Raw genomic sequence first — 24,126 nt, 5'->3', positions numbered from 1 at the left:
CGCGTCTGCCCTGTGACTTATAAGATCGACAGCAACAGTGTGCCTGAGGCTCCCAGCAGACACAGGGAAACAGGGTGTGTGGGAGATGCTCACTGGCTGTGAAATAAATAAGTGGCTGAGGAGAAGCCCAGCCTTTCCAGCTACTAAGGCTTAGGAGAATATTTTGAGTGTCTTCCAAAATCAGACTATTTCATCTTTTCCTTTTTCAGAGTTCTATGTATAGTTGGTTACATTCTATACATGGAAATTTCTCCAAAACTGCTTCCCACGTGTGTCCCATGGCTCGGAATGGGGTGGTTCTGCTCATTGACGGGTGTTGGCCAGAAACCGAAAATGACATCCTCCAAGAAGCCTGGGATTTGTCAGTTATGTTTTGTCAGTGCTGATGACTTCAGAAAATGCTTTCACAGTTCCTCTCCATCTGAGGCGGCAGCATGCTCTCTTAGCAGCATCAGGAGCTCAGGGCCACGGGATGGTGGGGGTGACTGCACTGCCTTCAAGACAGCTGAGTTAGTCACTGCAGGCGTGGTGCTTTCACGTAGTGCATTTCATGTTCTTTAATAGGCTTCAACAGGGAGTTAATTGAGTTAATTAACATGTAATAAATATGATGCTTTGTTGTAAAGACAGTTATAGGCAGAATATAAGCTGTGAAGACTTTAAAAAATGTTTCATTACTTAAATTTCAGCAGGGAAGATTTAGTTTATCTTATTTATGCCTCTCTTTAAAAGTAACAAAGAAACAAGACAGAAAAAGCAGAGGATGATTTCTGTTCTTCCTCTCGGCATGCAGGTGCCCTCACCTCCAGTGGCATCCATCCAGACACCAGCACTGACACTGGCCGTGCTCAGAACTGCCTCAGCCCTGAAGATACAACTGACAAATAGAAGGGGGCCATGCCCTGTTACAGCAGGTGCTCTCAATTTGTGGGTCCTTATGTAACTGTGCGTTGTTATTCAGGATCGCCCATTCTACATTGTGTGACGCTGCTGCGGTGTCTCCTAGTTATTTATTTATGTAAGTACTCATGTATTTTCTCCAATGCATGGTACTAGACATCTAAAAATGATTTTTTCAGATGAAAAATAATGTGTATTTAATATAATAAGTCTGAAAAAAGGGGCAAAATAGGGTATCCTTGTCCCACTACTCAGAGACAGTAATTAACACTTTAACTTCTATTTTCTGTTCTTTTCTTCAGTGTGTATCACCTCTGTCATAAAAACCAGCGATCACTCTGTGCCTGTTTACTGTGTGGAGACCTCCATTTTCCATTCGGCTTATTACATGTTTTTCTGCAATATTCTATCTCCCCTGGCATGATTTTTAATGACCAGTATAGCATTCTGTCTTGTGGAGGCATCGTCCATTTTACTTCGGACTTAAATAAACTTTTAAATTCAAGTATACTTAACTGAAATACTGAAAAGGGAACTGTGGTGGTACTTAAAGGCCCCTAACTCCCTTCCCCTTATTTCCTGAGTGTAAAAGCTGTTGACAATGTGGTGTATATATTTCATGACCTTTATGCCTATGACATATATATATATACCCATAAATACATACATACCTACATACATACACGTATATGAGAAATCTATGTATATGTGTGTATATATATGCTTTATTGAAAAATAAGACCGTACTATATGTGTTCTGCAGCTCGCTTTATTCACTCACGGGTATATCATAGACGTCCTCCCACTCCAGACTCACCTGGTCCTTTCAGATAGAATGGAGGGGTCTCCTGATGTGCAGGTGTGGTCTCTTGTGGAAGGAGACCTTTGGTGGGAGAGTGATGTGGACAAGGCCCTGGACAATGCCGAATCGCCGGCCCCTTCAGAGCCCACGTCTCGCCGTGATTTACCGCATCATTTTCTTGATGTTGGACCCTTAAGTTTTCTCCATTTTCCACTTTCAGAAAGGATGTTTGACTGGCATCCCTCTTGTACAAACATACCTGTGATCTTGTATGAGTATTCCTTTAGTTAAGGCTTCTGGAAATTTTGTCCCTGGATGTGATATTTACATTCATCACAGGCTCCTTTCAAGTGACTCTAGAAATTGCTTCTCCAGTGGGGAATGAAAATCTGTAGAATAACTTATGTAACCAATTCTCTATCACAGGATATGATTTCACTTCAGCTTTTCATCCCACCATTGTAAACAGTGCTGTGTAAATGCTCTGATGAGTACATCTTTTGAACTGATTTTTTTTCTAAATGAAATGATTCCTAGAAGTTGAGTTGATTCTGTGTGTACACACGTTTTTCAGAGTTTACATATCCATTGACATGTCGTCCTCCAAAATGTCGCTCACAGTTTGTTCTCTCACAGATGGACACTAGCTAGAATATCTTTTACAAATATTTGCCGATATGATAAGCAAAATTGCTTTTTCATTGTTTTAGTTTGTATTTGATGACCAGTGAGTTATTGAGCATTTTTCACTCATTAGTCATCTGACTTTTTAAAAGTGAATGATCCCTTTTGTCCTTTGCACACATTTAAGTGAGGGAGCTTCTTGTTGCTTTGTGACAGCTCTTTGTATGTTATGAACATTAACCCCTTGTCTTCATCAACATGTATCACAGAGCTTTTTCTGTCATTTCTTGCCTTTCATTTTGTTCAGTAGGTTTTTTATTTTCGTTGTGGCTCAAAATATTCTTAAGATAGTAAATGTCTTCCTTTTGGGTTTTATCTTTGTTATTATTCTTAGAAATACTTTCTTATAATGGTATAAATCTCTTATGTAGGTTTAATTAATGTCTAAGTTGGAGATGATAATAGTACTTGTTATAGTGAGGAGAACTTGAATTAATATGAGCAAAGAGTTGTATTTGCTGTTATTAGTATTTTAATATTTAAACAACTATCTGTAATTTTTTTTGTGGTCATTATGACAGGAATAGAATTTGTTCTTTCCAGGTGATTCTCTGATTGTCCCAGGAGAATTATTGAATTCATACTTTGCTCTTTGATTTGAAATCCCACATGCACAAAATACTTATGTACACTAGAGTCTCTTTTTGAGCTCATGCTATATTTCTGTCAATCTTACTTCCTTAATCCAGCGCCATATCTTACATATTGTAAAAATTAATTATTATCTGACAGTGTGATATTTTTTGTTCTTTTCTTCCATCCCAAACTTTCTTGGCTATTATTATGACTTTATTATTCCTGAAGAATTCTAAAATATTTTGTTCAAGTTAAAAAAAAGTCAGATAAGAGTATTCATGGGATTTTTATTAAGTTTTGAATTATTTTTAGGAGAACTTACATCTTTACAAAACTGTTTTCCTCCATGCAATATGTTGATGTCTCTACATTCACACCTCTTATTTACCCCTCAGTACAGTCCTGTAGTTTTCTCCATGTACAACATGGGCATTAATTTTGAGTTTATTCCAGATTATTGTTGATGTTTTTGTTAATTTTGTAAGTGAGAATTTTTTGCTATTATATTTTTTAACTGTTTAAACTGACACCTAGGAAGGCAGATTCGGTTTGTAAATACTCACTTTGTAACAAATCATTTAAAATTGTAAGTATTAAGTAATTGTTCGAGGATCCTTTCTTTTGTGTTTTTAAAAATTTGTTTCCAATATTATCAAAATGGTCATAGCTAAGAAGTATAGGTGTGGAGACAGATGGAGAGAGGTAGTGTGGCTCATGTACAAACTGTGAGCACTTTCATGGCTGCCTTTAGGCTGGAGAAGCCCCAGAAGAGCCCAGGTTAGACCAGGGGTGGCTTTGTATGCACTTGAAAGCCAGCTTTCCTACCTGTATGGTGAAGCCTGGTGGGCGTGGCAGGTAGATGATCAAGGTCTGGTCAAGGTCATTGGCTGCACAGAGCGCTGTGTCTGTGAGAACTGGAGTCCATCGCCATGGGAAATGCTTGGCGCCAGGAACACTGCAGGGGAGCTGGGGAGTCTGTGTGTTAAGGATTTTCCAGTCCTGGGAGTGGGAAGATCAGACTCTGCATTCAGATCTGAGTTTGAATTCATCCTCTCTTATTTACTGGTCCTCTGACTTTTGTCAAGTTATCTACCCTCTTTGAACTCCTATTTTCTTATCTCTCAAAATAGGAGAATTACGGCCTGCTGCTAGAGTGTTTGATCAGGGTAAATGATTTGTTTCTATAAGATGCCACGTACAGTCACAAGCTCAGTGAGAAATGGGCTGTCACCTCTTCATCTGCAACTCAGTGCTCGACAGGACATCGGGGCAAAGCCAGTCCGTAATTTGTTTGTGATGCAATGAGGAACAAAATTAATGTCTTGCCTTTCCCTTGCAGTATTCTTACTCCTTTGCTTCATTTACTTCTTTCCTCCTTTCCTTTTCCCTCCTCCACCAAAAGATCCTGAGACTCTCTCAGAAAACTAGATTCAAATTACTTTAAAGGGTGTCTCATCCTCATGATATGACAGTAACATAAAAAAAATCTGTACAGATCCCAGACGTCATTGTATTTGATTTACACACACACATGCACACCCACACACACACACAATCAGCCTACCTACAACTTGCTGAGGGAGAAGGACCAATTTTTCTGAGTTTTCATTCACTGAGCGTGAGAGCAAAGTCTCTTACGCAGACTTTCACCTTGCTTAGTGCATGGTGTTTTTAATTGGATTTCTGCTTTGTGGCCATAGAACTATTCTTACAGAAGAGAGTTTGTGGAGACATAGACATTCTGCTGAGATATTGGTGTCAACATATTTGAGTTGGAAAGGACTTAGGACAGCATAGAGTCGTAAATTTTTATGGGTGAGAATCCATGATGGTGTAACTTGGACAAGAACCTGGGTCTTCTGTCTTCGTGTCCACGTAGATGAAGAGGCAACAGGGCGGGAGATGGCAGGGATCCTTCTTGCTTGAGTTCCAGGGTCTTGCTAGTTTTCATTGCTCAGCTGTCTTTAGTTTAGGTCCGTGTGGCCTCTCATGGGAAGGTCACTCTGTCCTGAAAGACTGAGTTTCTAATCAGCAAAAAGCCCTGGACCCACTCATATTTCCCAGAGTTTTTCTGCTGTCCTGCTGACAGTTTATATAAATGATACCTAAGAAACTACTGGATATAAAATCCTTATTGTTATCATTTGCCCTCAAGTTCCATAGTAATGGGGTGCTGTCTCAGGCTGTCTAAGGCTAGATCTGAACAAAGATAGGGTGATAGGCTGTGCTGCTGGACCCTTCCCATTCGAAAGGGATTTCCAACTTAGTTTTTAGAATCAGACAGATGAGTTCAAATCTTGCCTTTACCAGTTATTAGCTTTGTGAACTTGGGGAAGAAACTGTACTTGTTTGTGTCCAATTTTCTTTATCTGTAAATAAGTTCAGTATTTACTTTAGGGTTTTTGTTTTAGAACTGAATGAGCTAATTTCCTCATTTATACCTAAAATACTGATCGCGTGGTTCTATGCTGGTGCCTTGGTAGAAGATTACTAAGGGACTCAACAGTGAGAATGCAGGTGGGGGACCCCTGGATCATAGATCTTATATTCCAGGATATGCTTGTAAAAGACTGGATGTGCAGTGGATTTTTAGTAAATATCCATTCCTTTCCTTATCCACATTGATTGTGTATATATCTTTGTACAATATATGAACAATTTTTTATTGCAATTTAAATATCTTTGTAGTATTTATATTATGTAGCTATAACAAAATACGTGAAATAAAATGATTTGTCTTTTATTTTCTTTTCAATATGCAAAACAAAATAAAATAGAAAAGAAAAAAAGGTTTTGAAGGAGTAGAAATAATTTTATTTCTGTGGAATCAATTCCCTATGTTAGGTTTTTTAGTTGTGTTGTTAATAAGCATATAAAATTGATAGGTTGTGACTTCACTGTTGATAGCTAGGTGAGTGTAGTTTCTTTTTGTGGTTGTCTTTGATGAATTATTTGCACTAGATCATAAATGATGTGCATGTTACATATTGGAAACGAGGAAAAAGTGGAGACATACTACCTCCAATGCAGTCATCTTGTTACCAAGTCGAAACTCCTACTGCTTGCTGTATGACAGGCCAATAAATCGGGAGATTGAGGTTTTGGAGCAAGGAATAGTGACTTTATTTGAAAAGCTGGCAGACCCAGAAGATGGCTGAATGACATGCTGGAGAACCGTCTCCCCCAAGTCAGAAATCAGTCCACTTTTATACTAAAAAGGGGCGGGGATGCCCTGTTGATACTAAAAATTCTCTGGATCACCTGTCTTACTTGTTTGTTATGATCCAGGAAGTGTTTTCCCTTCATTGCTCATTCCCATACCTAGAATCACACTATTACAATTACTTTATTCAGGGTTATAAATTTTTTCTATTTCTTCAAGATGTTTAGCCATCATCAATTTTGTAGGCCTAGTTACACTTTGGGAAATGTAACAGACAATTTTATAAAATAGACAGGATATAAGTAATACAGCTAGTAACGTTAATAAAGTCATGATTAAGAATTTAATAATCGGGAAGTTGTATTTTGGGGTTAAAATTTTGCTTGTGTTTCTGATTGAGTTTGAGTGATCTTATGAGAAAGTTCATATTTATGGTCAGTCTCAGAGCAGGTATTAATTGGTCAGGTGACGTCTCCCACCTTGTAAGATCAACAGAGGTCTAAACAGAACTATAATTTCTTTTTAGAATAACGTTTCTGAGGGCTATCTAGTTAGAGACTTGGAGTAGGGAAACCCACCAAGGTAACACAGAAGAACTAGACATAGGTAATTTACCATAAACTTAACAATTGGAGTAGTTCATAATCAAAGGTAGGAGAAATTATCACAGTAATTTTTATGCAGGCCTGGTACGGTGTCTTGGGTCAGCTGTCTACCTCAGATATCGTCTTCTTCTCATCCTGGCCTGGTAGCTTTTTCTCCATTTGGGCATTGTTTTAAGGTGAGCAGTGCTCTATAGGCCAGTGCATTGCAGGGGCTATTTCTGATAGGAAATGAACCCGAAAGTCCGTTTCCTTCAGCTTTGGTGTGTATGGTCTATTTAAGAGTACCTGATAAAGGGTCCTTCCATTCAGGTTGGAGACAGTTCTTTAAGTCATGCCTGTTCCAGTTTGTATAATCCCCTGGCTGCAGGTCATGGGGCATTGGAATTTTACCCAAGGATAGATTAGTGAGCTTCAGAAACAAAGTTAGAGTATCCTATTAATAATTCAGTTAAACTGTACAGCAATGTGACATAACAGCAAGGAATGGTTGGGAAGTGTGTTAGTAAATACGGACGTCAACAAAACTAGAATTTAATATCCACTAAAATATAATCTTTTTTCTCTCTAAAGTTACCCTCATTTTTCTCAAATAAAGCCATGTCAAGATTAATTGCTTTACAAGTTGTCTGATTATTTGATCATATAAGCTTTTTTAAATTGGCTGTGTTGGAACTTTTAATTAGGAGTCTCAGGGTAGAATGTTAATAAGGTTTGCTAAGGCCAGGAAAGCCCCGTCAAGGGCTTGTCATGGATTTCTGCCTTACAGATTTAGGTAAATTCTTTTCTCTTTAAAATCCTTAAAATACCTTGAGATTCCTATATCTGTTAGGAGATGATCTTCCTCATTTGTCTGATAGAGCCACTGGGGACCTAAGAGTTTTTAGTCTATTGAGGGATCAGATAGAGAGAAAAGATAACTGTTCCAAGTCTGATTACATAGGTATAATTTATCAAATTGCTGTGAATCATAGCTAGCTTAAAGAGAAGAGATTCTTTATGTCTGGGAAACAGGTTAAAAGCCAGTAGTATTTTAAACAAAATCAAAAATTATAACCATATTCACCAGTTTACTCAGTCCCATGTAACTAATTCTTTTAATCACAGTTTTCATTGGAAATTTAAAATTTCTTACCCAGTTTATTTCACTGCTATAGTTTGAAATTTATTAGAAATCAGTAAATCTCCTTGAAGAGCAAGCATTTTGCAAAACCATCAGAAGACAACCATTAACTGTCTATAAATGACAAAAGATTTAAAATCATGGTTAAACACCGTTACACTATAATCGATAAAGAAACCTGGTCACTATACCCAGAATTATCACTGGTAACATTTCAGATATACCAGAATTTTAGGGAGTCCATATAATTTCTACAATATCTATATTAATAACATTTTCTCATACAATATAACCTTAGAAGATTTATTATTCATTTGACAATACCATGTTATTTAACATGCCAAATGAAATTTACTAGATTAAAATCTCTCTTTGGGATGTTTCAGGGGCCCTCTGTAGCATCCCAAACTTAACTGGAGATTAAAAGAACTTTAATTAGAAATTGATATTTGGGGAGCTTGTTTAAAGATTTCAGAACACTTGGTCAGATAAACATATAGATCACTGTAACGTAGTACTAATTCATTAACAAGAAAATGCGTCAAAGGTAATGGCAGAACAGATCAGTTAAGTGGTATAAGATGTTTTACAATCTGTTACTGAAGGTGGATTAACATTTTAAGAAAATTTTTTCCTCTTAACAGCGAGAAAACCAAATCTAGTCTTGTACCTGCTTACTTCTAAGATTCATTTACTTTGCCCAAGTTGATTCTAAACTTAGCCAATTCTGACCACGTATGAAACTCTTTCCTCAGGGTTCCACTTCCACAAGCCTTCCATAGCTTTCTATACTCATATTAGTGTGTCCCTTATTTTCTCTTCCATTCAGAAGTAACCAGCTTCAGGAGAAATCCACTATTTTTCATTAACAAAATATAATTCCATTCTTATATCTTCCTTTACACATTTATCTTACTTTCCTAGGATACTGAGATCATTCCCTTAATAATAGAGACTATTTCAGGGTGGCATCATCCATTTATTAGTATTTCTAAACACCTTTATTTTCTCTGTAAGAGGAAGTTACATGTTAAGTAATTCATATTTCAATCTTATTTTATCTGAAAATGGCATAGCTATTTAATAAAATCCTATCATTTGACTTAATTTAGCACAACTCTAGAATTTAAATTTACCAAACATTTAGAGATTATCTTAAGCATACATTTTAAAAATATATTTTAAAAATTTACCCAAAGCTCTCATCTCATTTGCATTTAATTTACTTAAAATTTTACCACACCACATTACTGTTTTTTTTTTCTTGGCATATCTGCAACAGATATAACAGGATCTTATTTGACTTTCATTAAACCTAGGTACAGTAAAAGCATTATACTTAATATTGATGACTTTAAAGATGTCTATATTAATTAGGACATTCTTAAACTAAACAATATCAAATATTATCTTAATATTGAATATTTTCCAGTTCACGTGACGCTGAAAGTCAATTTGTTCAGTTTTTATTTTAAAAATACTTAATTTTCAAGCTCCTATTTTTTACGTCAATTAAGCATATCTCTTTGACTTTGATTTTTTTAGCTGTAGAAATATCTCACATCAATAATGTGTACACAGTCTTATAAACAGACAAAAGCTAGAGATCTCATAGCTTCACTTTAAAACTTACTTATAAGATAGGTATAATAATAGTTGGAGTAAAGTGAATTTGCTTGCTCAAATCACTAAGGCTTGCTATTTATGAAACAGACATTTAAGATTTCTTGACAAAGTCTGAAGGACACGTCAGAGTTCTGAGTTCTAAGTTTTAAAATGCCAAAAATTTCTTGGCCTTAAATTTTATTTCGTTGAGCTAATTAGGCTCAGTCCTAGGTCATTGTTTGCTGTATTTACATTTCTGATCTGCAAGACAAAGACACAATCTTCCAATTCCCCAGAGAACTGCTCTGTCACCCAGACCCAATTTTCCCTCCTTAATTGGCATTTTTTATCAGTGAGAAGAGCTGTAAACAAAGAATTCCGTGTTTTAAAACCTTAAGGTTTAATTTATCATGTTTTCCAAAGCTTGCATAAGGCATTTAGTAAGGTCTCTTTTTCTTGAGTTATAAGTTAACCCAGGGTAAACCTCTTATTATATTTTTTTATTAGCCACTGAATATTAGTTTTTAGTTTTACGTTATACTGGACAGCTCATGTAACTCTGTTGGTTTCTTTTACTTTGTTCAATTAATATTTTCTGAGGGACAGATTTGTGCCCAGACTTATAACACCAAGAAGGGGACGCGTTTTTCCATTGAAACATATCTATCCCACAACATAATTAAGCAAAAGTTTTATATAAAGACCATTTAAATATACCAATTTTACAAACTTTTATCTCAATTTTATTAAATCTTATACCTTTAATTTTTATATTTATGTTTTAATCAATAATTCTTATTTCTAGAAGGAGTGCCAGAAGCCTTTTTTTTTTTTTGTGCATTGTATCTAATTTTATAGAAAAGTCTCTAGGATGCCCAAGTTTCAGCCAAAGAGCTTAGACCCTTCTCAATTTTTACTTTGATTAATTGGTCTGTTGTCCCAATCATTGATCAAATATTTCAGTCTATATATATATATATTTTAAACTGCGGCAAATAAAACGGACTTGTTTGAACTTTAATGTTGGGGGGCAGTAGGTGATCTCTTTGGCCCTTTATTTTTACTTTATGTAGTGTAGTATCAAAACCTTGTACCTAAATCCAAAAATGTCCATTTTATTTATCTCATTCAAAATAACCATATAAAAATATTTATCCACTTGGGATAAGCCCCTTATCTTTTATTTTTCGACCTTTTAACAATCCTTTTTCCAGTTATTCAACCTAATTAACATTAATTATTCTAAGATTTTATTAGCATCCCTAGAACCATTTATCGGAAAGGAAAAACACAAATGTAGCTTTTCAAACCAGTTTTATTTTTTTCACTAAGTTCTTAGCTTAAACATTAGATATATTTTTCTACCTTTAAAATTGATTTTAATAGATACCAATAAAACAGCTGTTTATAATGAGATCTCTTTCAACTTTCACCAATTTAAAAGTTTTTCCAAATTAAAGGATCCATCATATGGCTATCATTTTATATATATATATATAATAATATATATATTATTATTATACAATATATATATAATATATATATAGTGATTTTAAACCAATAAGATGAAGAGGCTCTTCCACATGAGAGTGGGGGTGTTGCCTAAATAAAATTCAAAGGTTTACTCTTCAAAAGCTAAAGACCTTTGTGGTCCAGGCTGATGAAACAAAGTTTAAGATGGCAAAATATCTGACAATTGGTACAAAGAGTTGCTTAGAATCCCAATTTATTTGCGTGGCCACCATATGTACACAATACTTGAACCTTTTGTATGGCAGAGTCCAAGGTTTCCTTTAAAAAAAAGTAAACTTATATATACATACATACACACATTTAAAACACCCAGAGAAAGATAAAACATTTACATTTCAAGGACACAGGAAGAGAAATCTAAGTTCCCCCTAATGGGGATTTTGTTTTTATAAGTTCAGAATTCCAAAAAATATTTTTATCAGGCCTGGTTAGTTACTTTCATAGTGAGTTGTTTTTTTTTTTTTTTTCTAATTCCCAATTAATGCTGTAAGTTTTGTATGTACATAAACCTGGCTGGGGTAATAGTTGGAGGCTGGCAATCTGTAATTTTTTCTTTTCTTTTCTGTTTTTTATTTTTTTTTGAAAGTTCTATTCCACATTGTAAGTTCGGGTTCTCAGAATAAATTTGCTAGTAAGATTTCCCTCAGGGACAACTCTATGGCATGAAGTCTTTGCCTCTACCACTCCTGCAAGATTCTCTGTCACCAGAGAAAGCTGTTACCAGCCAGGAGGAGGGTCCCATTTTTGGAGTTGAAAGGTTACTCATAAGAGTTTTACTTTTATCCTGAAAAATTCAATGGAGGTAACCAAATTGAGGAAAACATTAGAACCTCTTACCTAACCACTCAGCCCTGAACCCAGTGTCCTTCAACTTGGACACACTCGGGACGTCTCCACTGGGTGAGTATTTTCCTGGTATGCTTCCACCAGCCCCACTTCGGACGTCTCTGCAAGGTGGGTATTTCCCATTATATTTCAACCAGGCCCCACCCAGTATGTCTCCACTGGGTGGGTAATTCACCCCAGTATCTTTCAACTGGAGGGCCAGTTACCTGGAAACTCCGCCAAATAAAACTCAGGATCATCAAACAATATGTGATTTCCGAGAAACAAGAAAGACTCACCCAAATTCATCTGGACTCCCCGAGGAGGCAGATGGGCACAAAGGGCCACTTATGGTACCAAGGCTCCAGATACTCGGAGAGTTCAGGTGGAGAAAGTCTGCTCTGGGTCCCTTCATGATGTCCAAAACTGTTGACTGAAATACATGTGCAGCCTAAAGGTTAAGAGTTATGTTTTATTTGGCGAGACGACTCGAGCCATGATGACAGCCTCTCAGATCTCTCTGAGGGACTGCTCCCAAGAGGTTGAGGAGGAGCTAGGATATATAGGAGCTTTACAACAAAGACCAGGTTGTTGGAACAGTAAAAGATTGCTTGTTATCTAAAGAAAGCCAGGTATCTCAAGTTCAAGAATTTAGTGCTTTTCTATGTATGGGAGGAAGCAAATATTTTGGACTCCCTGAATTCATTCTTTAAACAAGCACCTAGCTACCTAGGGCCAGTATCCTGTCCTTTCTTATTCTGAGTCTGCTCAGAGGGCACCATTGTGAGTTGCTGCAGCTGCTGGGCTGCAGGCCTGTCCTCGCTGGGAGTTGGCGGCAGCCGCTAATGACTTGGTTTCAGCACTCTTTGTTTACTGACATGGTTGCAGTATTTTCATTCACATTGTAGTATTTTCATTCACGGACTGATTATGGATAATCTGCAACCTTGGAAAGGAACCGAGATGGAATTACTGCAGGTACCTTCTTCTTTAATAAGCCGTGTGCAAACATAAACATGGAGGAAGCATACATTTGGATTTGGTGGTGTAGGGAAGGGTTTCTGCACATTACAGGAGAACGCAATGCAGAATTCCTTAAGTCCACCTTTTTTTTCTGTAGTGGTTTCTGAGAACAGTTTATGGTAATTAACCAACATTTACAAATGGTGGCACACATTGCATTTAAGAGCTGGCCGGCTGCAAACTTGTGTATTGGACAGGTGGAATTCATAGGCAAATGGTCAGGTGGATGGGAGAGAAATGGAGCCCAGGCCTGGGCCCAGATTCCGGTTTAAATCGCCATTTCCTCACCATACGGCCTTGGACTAGAATGCAACCTCTCTTAACCTGTTGGTGAATCTGTGAAATGGGCATGATAATATTCGTTTCTTCCTGGGATTGTTGTAAGTTCTAAAGTGTATTGTAGCACACATGAAGCACTTAGCAGTGTTCACTGTGTGTGGCCGCCCCGCTTGGCGTGTGTCAGAGCCGTAAAGGCAGCATTTGTCTGTTGAGGATGCACTGGTAGCCCCTTGAATATGTTGTGAATTTGGTGATTTCCTTTAATCTTGGTAACTCTGTGTGCCATGGGCAGTTATTTTCATGGACAGATGAGGAATCTCAGGGTAAAGAAGACTGTGTAATTTGCCCAAAGTCAGACCATAATTTTGGGTGCATGGGCCTCGGTTCAGCATGGGCCCCAGGGCCTTCTGCCCTCTCCGTTCAGCACCAGAGCCAGATGTGTGGTCGGCTGTTTCCCAGCCCAGAATATCGGGCAGGCCGCAAGACACACCTGGCCCTGCGCTGCTTGAGCAAAAACTCCGGAGGAGAGGAAATTACAAAAGGGATAAACATAAAAACAGATGACAGCAAACTGTGATCAGCACTGAGAAGGAAAGGAACACGCCTCACAATGCAGAGCTGCGAGCTTTCCCGTCGGGGCTGCTCTGGGGGCGTTCATCTCAGCTAAACAAACTCTGCTGCTCCACCAAGGCAGGAAGGCAGGGAGCGTGTGGCCAGGTAGACAGGGCCTTGTTAATCATACACATTCCCCATTAAGCTGCAGCTGTCACGGGCACTTACCTAGTAAACAGATGTCTTCCATAATCATCACGCAATTTTCTTGGTAGTTTTATTGCCCTACCTTTGAGATGAGGTCATTGAAGCTGGGGAGTTTGCTGCATGCCCGTGATCACCATGGAAATACCCCCACTGGTCTTTCAACCTAGACTGGTGTGGCTGTCATGTCCCAGCCCTGTGAATGGCATCATGTTGCCTCTCCCAAGCGGCCCAAATGACTGACATTGATATTCTTAATTCATAGGAAATGGTATGTGACAATAGGAGAAAAAGCTATTAAGAAATTGTTTGGAAAACTAGAACAAAATCCAATTCTTCCCCAGCTGGGGGAGCGTACCCTGTGTCACTCACCCCACTCACTGCGTGTCACCTCCTCCCTGCCGACTCTACGTTCAGAAGCCACTCTGAGTCTTTGAAGAACATTTTGCCTCATGACATTGTTGACTAGGACCTGCGACCTCTCTGTCCCTGGTTAACTCTCTCTTGAAAGCCATTTAAATTTCTTGCAGGCTCCTCCGCTCAGATGTAAGAATATCCTCTTTCGACTTCTTGATGCAGCTCCTTAATGAAGATCTCGTGAAGGAAACTTAGTCAAAACCTGGGAGTTATGCACACAGTGACTGCAACTTCAGCACTTTATGAAGTTCAGAATCAGATTTGTGGGTGACTCAGGAAAGGCTTTTTTATGGTAACAAGGGGAAAGTGAAAGGATGCAGGCTGTGTGAGACTGAAACATCTCGTTCCCAGCCAGCAAGGCACCTGCGTTCAGGATGGTGTGTGGGGAGTGCAGAGTTCTCACAAAGAAAGAAGAGTTGTGATGGGAGGGAGGACAGTTAGGTACTTTACTGTGGAGGGAAAAAGTGGGTTAAGCATTTCCTGGTGGAACAAGAGGATTGTGACATGATGTGCTTGTATTTTGGAGAGAAGGGTTTTGTGGGGACAGGCCTAGGGAGAACGCTCTGTGGCTGGGGATTCAGCACAACAGAGAAACACAGAGAACCGTGCAGACCCCAAGGCCCCTGCTGGGGAAGAGGCTGCCCGCCAATTCGAGCCCTGGGGGCAGCTTCTGTCCCTTAGCTGGGGCCTCAGAGCTCCCTTCACAACCCAGTCCTGTTGATACAAGGAAAAAAACGTGAGGCATGAGAAGGGCTGTTTCCCAGGCTTTTGTTGAGCCCCTGGAATGTGTCCCACCAGATTTTGTTCCTTGGCTTTGTTCAGTAAAGTATTCAAGAGCAAGCCAGTGTTGAGGAAAGGTAGATTTATTCACAGAGACACATTGAAAGGCAAGAGAAAGGCCACGAGGTGTGGGGTTTGGGTGCTCAGATTAAAAGTAGGTACACACTCCACAGAGTGTGGGCTTTCTCCGAAGAGGGAGAGAGAGGGGTGACCGCGAGGTGGCGCTGTGTTGCTCGTTTTCTTGGGCTTGGTGGTTTCATTTGCTAATATATAGAAGAAGCAGCCTAAGGGCAAGGGGCTGGGATTCCCAGGGAGTTGGCCATTTCCCACCCTTTGACCTTTTGTGGCTAGCCTTGGGACTGCCATGGTGCCTTGGGGCATGTTGTTCACCATGTTACTATTACAATGGGTGTATAATGATGCTCAAGCTCTGCTAGAAGTTAAATCTCTTCATCCTGAGCCTCAAGGCCTACTGGGGTTTGAATCCTTCACCATTTTGATGTTAATTGCTGTGGCCTTCCTTGAATGGCTGTGCTCTGCCTATTCCATCCTGTCTCACTATGATGACACAGAGAGAGCAAAGGCAGGGCCCTGCCTGTGCTCCTGCATTTAACAGCAGGATGTGTGGAGTGGGCTTATGATGACTCTGAGTAGTGAGAAAGGTGTTTCAGATTTTGCCACGTGAGACATGGGGACCTGCCAGCAGCCATCACAGATTTATCTCAAGGGCATTATCGCTTGTGTTGTTACGGAAACAACAGGCCAGCCAAGAAACATGCACTGAGATTTATTACTCCGGCGGGCTCAGAGGGGCTTCTGTTCCGAAGCTCTGAGCACCTCCAAGACCTGCACATGAGGTTCTATAGGGTTAGTTACAAGTAAGGGGCTATTAGCCAATAAGGCTCAAACAACAAAAAGCAAGGAATCAGTACACTGAAGCTTATGAATTTGGAACAGATCACTTTACTGACAATTGTTGACCTTGGATTTACGAGTTAGCTTATTAGCCCAGTCAACTGACACTAAACTTCAGATTTACGAGTTAGCCCAGCAATACTTAGATCAGTAAACCGACATTTATCACACTTAGATTTGTGACTTAGCTCGTTAGCCCAGCTGGGCTTTTCCTTCACAGTGTCATTCATCTTTTCTATATTTCTTTTTTTTTTTTTAAGTATTTAATTCAAATTTAATATCAGGTTTTTTTGGAAAGAAATTTCTCTTTTTCTTTTCTTTGGGACTCTTTTGGGGGGGTAGGTAATTAGGTGTATTTATCTGTTAGTGGAAGCCCTGGGGCTTGAACCCGGGACCCTGTGCACGCTAAGCACACCCTCTACCACCCCCCCATGATCTTTTCTTTTTGCTTTAGTTGCCAAGAATCTTACAGCTGAATTTCTAGTCGTCCTTTAACACTTGCCCTGACTCCAGGGAATCCATTTTTATGACTTTACCTCCCCCAGGTTTCATTTAAGTATTGAATCTCCATTTTCTCTTCACTCTCAGTATTGCCTTTTTGTTGTTATGGTTGTTAAGGTGTGTTTAAAAAAATTGTTTAATTTCTCTTTTAGCAGGAGGCTGAAAGTAAATAAATATGTAAACAAACAGCACACTTAAATGCTTTTATACATTCTAAGCTGTTTAGTAGTTACTTAAAAACCGAATTGAATATTAAATTGATAACATTTTGAAGTTATTTTTCAATTTTTTACAAAGATATAGCTGATTTAAAATATGATATGTTTCAGGTGTACAATAGATGCTCCATTTATAGTTACTGTAAACATTGGCTGTATTCCCTGTGTTGTAAGATACATCCCTGTAGCGTGTTTACATAACTTGTTGCAGTTTGTATAAGAAAGTTGGGTAACGCAGAGTCTGGGGCATGGCTGTGTCTGACCCAGGGTCACGCTCACCCTGCCTGTCAGAGCCCAGGCCCTCACTCCTGTCTGCAGGGCAGCGAGTGAAGGCAGCCCTCATCAGCGCTGGCACCACCCTCTGAGCGGCAGTGACAGCAGTGTCTGTGTGTGGACGTGCAAAGTGTTTTTCCAGGAGCTTTACATGCATTTCTGCATTTAATAATTAAAGCCCTCCTGTGAGGAAGCGTTTTATGATTTTAATGAATAATACATTTTATTTTGATATTGATAGACTTCAAACCTCCGGAAAATTTACAGGAGTAGTATAGTAAACGCTTAGAAACAGTTCACCTAAAAGGGCACTATTTGTCCTTTTGTGTCTGGCTTATTTTAACATAAAGTTTCAAGGTTCATCCATATTGTAGCCTGAGTCAGTACTTTATTCTTTTGGTTTCATAATATCCTTTTTCTTTTTTTTCGTTTTTGGTCTATTTAAAAATATTTTCATTGAAGTCTAGTCAGTTTATAATGTTGTGTCAGTTTCTTGTGTACAGCACAACAATTCAGTTAAATAGGAACATACCTGTATTCATTTTCATATTCTTTTAAACATAAGTTACTATAAGATATTAAATATATTCTCCTGTGCTATACAGTATAAACTTGCGGTTTATTCTATACATACTCAGTATCTGCAAATCTTGAACTCCCAATATATTCCTTCCCACACCCTCTCCCCTCTGGTAACCATAGTTTGGTTTCTATGTCTCTGTGTCTGTTTCTGTTCTGTAGATAAGTTTATCTTTTTGTGTCTTTGTTTTTTGATTTTTTTTTTTTTTAAGATTCCACATGTTAGCGATCTCATATGGTATTTTTCTTTGTCTTTCGGGCTTACTTTTCTTTGAATGACATTCTCCAGGTCCATTCATGTTTCTGCAAATGGCATTACTTTATTATTATTTTATGGCTGAATAGTAGTTTATTGGAGAAATATACTACAGTCTCTTTATCCAGTCATATTTCAGTGGATATTTAGGTTGTTTCCATGTCTTGCTATTGTAAATAGTGCTGCTGTGAACATTGGGGTGAAAGTGTCTTTTTGAGTTAGGGTTCCTTCTGGATATATGTCCAGGAGTGGGATTGCTGGGTCATATGGGAGGTCAATTTTTTGTCTTTTTAGGAACCTCTGTACAGTTTTCCCCAATGGCTCCACCAAACTGCATTCCCACCACAGTGCAGGAGGGTTCCCAGTTCTCCGTAGCCTCTCCAGCATTTACTGTCTGTGAACTTCTGAATGATGGCTATTCGGATTGGTGAGAGGTGAGTCTTGATTGCAGTTTTGATTTGCATTTCTCTGATAATGATATTGAGCATTTTTTTCATGTGCCTATTGGCCATTTGTATGTCTTCATTGGAGAAAAGTTTCTTTAGGACTTCTGCCCATTTTTGAATTGAATTGTTTGTTTTTCTTTCTTATTAAGTGTAAAAGCTGTTTACATATTCTGGGAATTAAGCCCTTGTCAATTTCATTTATTGCAACTATTTTCTCTCATTCCATAGATTGTCTTTTTGTTTTGCTTTTTGTTTCCTTTACTGTGCAAAAGCTTTTAAGTTTAATTAGATCCTACTTGTATTATTTTGCTTGTATTTCTATTGCTTGAGTAGACTGCTCCAGGAAAACATTGTTGAGATGTATGTCAGATGTTTTGCCTATGTTTTCTTCTAAGAGGTTTATAGTGTCTTGTCTACATGTTTAAGTCTTTAAGCCATTTTAAATTTATTTTTGTGTATGCTGTGAGGGAGTAGACTAACTTCATTGATTTACATGCAGCTGTCCACTTTTCCCTACACCATTTTCTGAAGAGGCTGTCTTTACTCCATTGTATGTTCTCACCTCCTTTGTCAAAGATTTAATGACCAAAAGTTTGTGGGACTATTCTTGGTAATTTTGTTTATCCGTTCATTGATGGATGGATATTGTTTGTAACCTTTGGTTACTCTGAAAGATACTGCCATGAATATTGAGGTGCAACTTTTTGTGAGAATATATTTTCATTCTGTTGGCTGTACAGTTGGCCCGCCATATCTGTAGTTTCCACTTTATGGATCCAGATGGCTGATTGTAAAGGGACTCGAACATCCTTGGATTATGGTATCCAGGGTGGGGGTTTCCTGAAACGAACCCCCCGAGGATACTGAGGAATGACTCTATATGTAGGAGTGGAATTGCTGTGCCATATAATTCTAACCTTTTGAGGAAACACCAGGCTTTTCCAAAGAAGCTGCACCATTGCCCCTTTCCAACCGCTGCATATTGAGGGTTCCCATTTCTCTGCCTCCTGACCGACACTTGTTATTGTCCATGTTTTGATTATAACCATCCTAGTGAGTGTAAAATCAGATATCATTTTGATGTTGATTTCGCTAGTGATGCTGAGCATCTTTTCATATGCTTATTGGCCAATTGTGTATCTATTTAAATACTTGGCATATTTAAAAATTGGGTCGATTTTCTTTGTATTGTTCAGTTGTAAGCATTTGTTTTATATCCTGGATACTAGTCTCTTATTAGATATAGGCTTTGCAAAATTTTTCTCCTATTCTGCAGATTGTCGTTTCACTTTAGTTTTTTTAAACATTAAAACAATTTCTTTCTAGGGGAGGTAATTAGATTTATTCATTTTATTTTTCTTGCTAAGCACGCACTCTATCACTTGAGCTACCCCCTTCCCCTTCATTTCACTTTCTTGATGATGTCCTTTGTAACAAATGGTTTTAATTGTGATGAAGTCCATTTTATCTTTCTTGTTTTTCACTTGTGCTCTTGGTATTGTATCTAGGAAGCCATAGCATATCCTTGAACCACAAGGATTTAAACTATGTCTTTATTAGAAAGTTTATATATTTAGTTTTTACGTTTCCGTCTGTGATCCATTTTGAATTAATATTTTATTTGTTATATAAAATACGGGGGTCCAGATTCCAGATTAATTATTTTGCCTTCAGATACCCAGGTGTCTCTGCACCATTTGTTGAATAGACTATTCTTTCAATGGAGTTTTGTTGGCACATTTCTGGAAAAATGACTGTAAATGTAAGTTTCCCCCCTAGATTTTTTATTGTGTCTCATAGATTTATGCATCCAAACTTATGCCAGTACCATAATGACTTGAGTACTATAGATTTGTAGTAACCTTTGAGTGAGTCCTCCAACTTTGCTCTTCTTTTTCAAGATTGTTTTGGCTGACCTGGTTCCCTTGCACTTCCATATGAATTTTGGCATCAGTTCTTCAATTTTTGCAAAGAAGTCAGCTGGAATTTTGATAGGGATTCCATTAAATTTGTAGATCACTTTCGGGAGTCTTAACATTTTTAACAATATTGTCTACCATTCCATGAACATGGGATGCCTTCCATATATGTAGATCTTTTAATTTTTTTTTGGTGATACTTCAAAATGTTCAATGTGCAAATCTTGTAAAATTTTGTTAAATATATCTCTCATTTTATTTTTAATGCTGTTGTAATTGGAAAGGCTGAGCTTCCTAAGGGTGGGACTATATATCAATTTATTTATTTCTAGGATTCCCACACAGCAAATACACTAGATTTATATTTGCTACATAAATCTATCCACAATTCTTCCCACCCCCGTGTCATAAGAAACCAAGACCCAGGTTAAGCTACCTGAACACCTATGTGGAAGTGAGAAGTGAGACCCTTGTTTGGGGCTTTGTGCAGATTATACTGAAAGCTTATTCATTATGGCTTCATCTTAATTTCTTTTAAACAATCCTTTCAGTGTATATAGTCAGATACATTAAGAAAATCCCCTTTCGATGTGTGGAGGAGCTAAGACTATAATTTTCAAATAATTTCTAGTGAGAGTGTTGTACTTGAAACTAATTTGCATCAATCTTTGAAGATTTATGTTTCAGGAGCTTTGACTATATAATACCTGTCTTTATTCAATAACTACAACTAAATGCACAAACAACATGTAAGAGTTTGAGCAAACTGCCCCCGCCCCATACTGCTGGTTGGCTGCAGCTGTAACTGGAGTCAAGTCTTACCTATCCCAGTACGCTTGGGCGGATCTGCTCAAAGGGGTTCGTCCAATAGTTTGTCGGTAGTCTTTTGGACAAAGCCATAAAGCATTGATTTAAGGTTGCTGGAATGGAATCTATTTTATTAATATTAAGTAAGCACATATTGAGTGCTTACTGTATGTTGGGAATTGTCCCTTAGCTTCACATGAATATTATTTCGCTTAAAACCTCTCATATTTCCTTGTTATTCACACTTTACAGATAAGGAGTCTGAGGATTAGGTTTTCTCTCTTTTGGGGGGAGCTCATTATCAATGATGGGAAGTTGTAAGGAAAAAGATACTGATTCATCCAGAGAAAACATTTTTCTGAGAGTCAGCACTGAAGAGGGTGATCATTGTTTGAGTAAGACGAGCCACGGTTTGTACGGAGTCAGCATCCCTGTCCTGGTCACGGCACGTGTAGTGCTGCGTGGTGGGTGAGGCAGCGAGGCCGCGCAGGGAACGCGGATGCCAGGCCGTTGGTCTGTGCTCAGGATCAGTGGGGCTTTCTCCTAAGGGAAGTGGAAAGTCATTGTCAGATTTTAAGTAGGGGAGAGAGGTGCTCTCGTAGATCACTTTTGTCTTGTAGAATGCTTAGAAACATTTAGAAGGCTCGGCAGGAGGTGATGTGATAAGTCAGAGTAGGGTGGCTCTTTGGTGCAGCAGTGTTCAATTTTCAAGTGGTTTTCAGTCCCAGGTTTGTGGCTCAGTAGCCGTGTCACTTTGGATGACGCACTCAAGGAAGTGAAACAATTTATCTTATTAATTGAAGCAGTGATATACCGACTTCCCAGGACTTCTGTGGAGATCCAGTGAGGTAACGTGTGCACAATGTGCAGCGTGGTCCCCAGCACAGAGTCAGTGCTGAGGGAGTGCCAGTGAGAACCTGGTAGTTGAGGTTTGGGTGGTGTGACTCGTTGACTGAGGAAATTGGGCCCTGAAGGAGGGGTCCAGTCACATCTGTGAGTGATGGGACTGAGCTGGGAGAGGCAGAGAGACCTTGCCCCCCGACAAGAGGCCCTGGGCAGGACGGCTATGGGAGGAGCACCGTGAAGTCAGCTATTTGCAGGTGGAGTTGGAGGTTCCCTTGAAACATCTAAGTGCAGTTCCACAATCACAGAGGAGGTCTAGGCCCGGGCTGTGCATTTTCCTATAATCTCAATCCCTGAGGACGCCAAGTTATTGATCATTGAACGTGAAGACATACTTACAGGACAAGTGAATAGTAAGTATCATCTCTGTCATCAAAGCTCAGGTCTCTTTATTCATCACTCACTTTGCTAATTGGGTTCTTACAGAGTTCACTTCACCATCCTCACCTGGGCTCAGGCTCCACAGAAAAGATCTTGTGAGTCTCCCTCTTTTCCAGAAGAAAACACATTTAGCTGGTAGACTTCTCTACTTCGCCAGACTTAGAATTTTAGTTTGTTGATTTAATTCTGTTTTCTGTTGCCCGTCTCCTGACAGGAGAGACATTTTACCTCATGGTCAGGTTTCAATTAGCTGTTACTGAGAACTGCTGATCTGATCTATAGTGTATTTTTTCTATTAACTTTCTAGAGTACTTATCATTTTTCTGTCTTTGTCCTTTAATTTTGTTTCCTCTTCAATGTTCTATCCTATTTGGGGCCTTATTTTATTTTTTAATTAAAAAATGTCTGTTAGCAGTTTAGAAAACAAAAGCAAATAAAAAATGCACATGATAGCTAGATTTAGAATATATCTAGTGTGTTTTCTGTCTCGGCATTTGAGGGTTCTAGAAACTCTTGAAAACCTTCATTACATAAGTTCCTTAAAATGCTGATTAAGAAATTATACCTTCCTTCCTCATCTTTCAAGCTGCACAGCTAATTGTCAAGAAAGTGAGGGGAAATCCTCAGAAGCCAAGTCAAACCAGAAAGCAGGGATTCTGGGAGATACGCGAGCCTTAGAAGCCCTGGGGAACAGTTGGCTCCTGAACTGTTTCAGTTGCCTTGACAGGAGTGCAGGAGGTTAGCCCCAGGCCTCTCACACTGGGAGTTGGATGGCTTTTCTTATGTAAGGCCAAGCACATCCTGAGAATTCTGCTTTATAAAAGGGTGAATTAGAAAGAAAATTAAAAAAGCATTCCTCAAGGCAAGGAAGTAAGGAAAGTCAATTTTTTTGGAAGCGGGGAAAAATAACATATCCAATGTAAGTATTTAGTTTAAATCTGTTCTGGCATGAGAGTGACAACAAACTCCTGGCAGAAAATCACAGCTCCTCCCGGAAAGAGAAGTTGTGTTTTGAATGAATCAGTGGGCAGCCATTCCGAAAAAGTTCTCCAGAGTCTTCTGGATCAAGATACTGGACCCAAACACCTCCCTTCCATGGTCTCATTTAAATAACCAGAAAGGTTTTAAAGGAAAGAAGCCATAATCATAGTTCTATTTATTGACATTAATATATGCTAGGAATTCAGAGGTGACTATGGAGTTGTCTCCTCTTTTATGGACTTTACTTTCTATTTGACATAGTTGGGGAACTTGGTGGAGGGTGGTGTTAGTCTGTTGCAATTAGCCAGGATAGGAGATTAAGAAAGCAGTGAAGGGCGGGTGACATTTTTAGCTGAGGACAGTCCTGTTCAGTTGGTTTGTAATTGCAGGCTCGTTGAGTTGTCACTGGAGGGAATTGATCTTATGGAGTTTGGACTTAACTCAGGCCTCTTCAGAATGGACAAGTGAACCTGGAAAAAGACAGTCAAATTTGTGCAGACATTAAAGTCCACGTGAACGTGCTGTATCCCTGAGCCAAAGATAGGACAAGTAGGCAGCACTTCTTGAGGACAGAGGAGTGGTTTTTAAGGTTCTTCAATAATGAACCAGGGAACCGGGATGGCCAGTTGTCAAACTGTGACGTTGCTCTTTGGACGGTGTACCCACCGAGGTTATTGGCCGTTTATAGGTTTCCATTTCTCTTTAATGCATGACAGGTGATGAGGACGTGGGCATACTATTTTGACACCTTGTACCTGCCTAGAAGCGCGGGCACAGCTACGGCTGCGCCTTACATCTTGCCGCCCATCCCGCTCCCTGGTTCCGTGATCACGGCCGAGTGGTTCCTTGATGACCTGTCCGTCTCCTCTGTGACAACGT

General features: G+C 38.9%; 1 protein-coding gene across 1 annotated transcript in view; it reads left to right on the top strand.

Annotated features, from left to right (window-relative positions):
* LOC135320917 (uncharacterized) overlaps nt 1-24,126 on the top strand; it is a 140,317-nt gene that overhangs the window by 113,373 nt on the left and 2,818 nt on the right. Inside the window, exons 32-33 of the mRNA XM_064484126.1 lie at nt 794-1,018; nt 18,105-18,244. The gene's annotated coding sequence lies outside the window, so the exon portion shown is untranslated. The remainder of the gene's footprint in view (nt 1-793; nt 1,019-18,104; nt 18,245-24,126) is intronic.

This window comes from Camelus dromedarius, unplaced genomic scaffold, assembly GCF_036321535.1.
Source record: "Camelus dromedarius isolate mCamDro1 unplaced genomic scaffold, mCamDro1.pat HAP1_SCAFFOLD_164, whole genome shotgun sequence".
In the NCBI taxonomy this organism is placed as follows: Eukaryota; Metazoa; Chordata; class Mammalia; order Artiodactyla; family Camelidae; genus Camelus; species Camelus dromedarius.
This window is presented reverse-complemented; position numbering and strand designations above follow the sequence as displayed.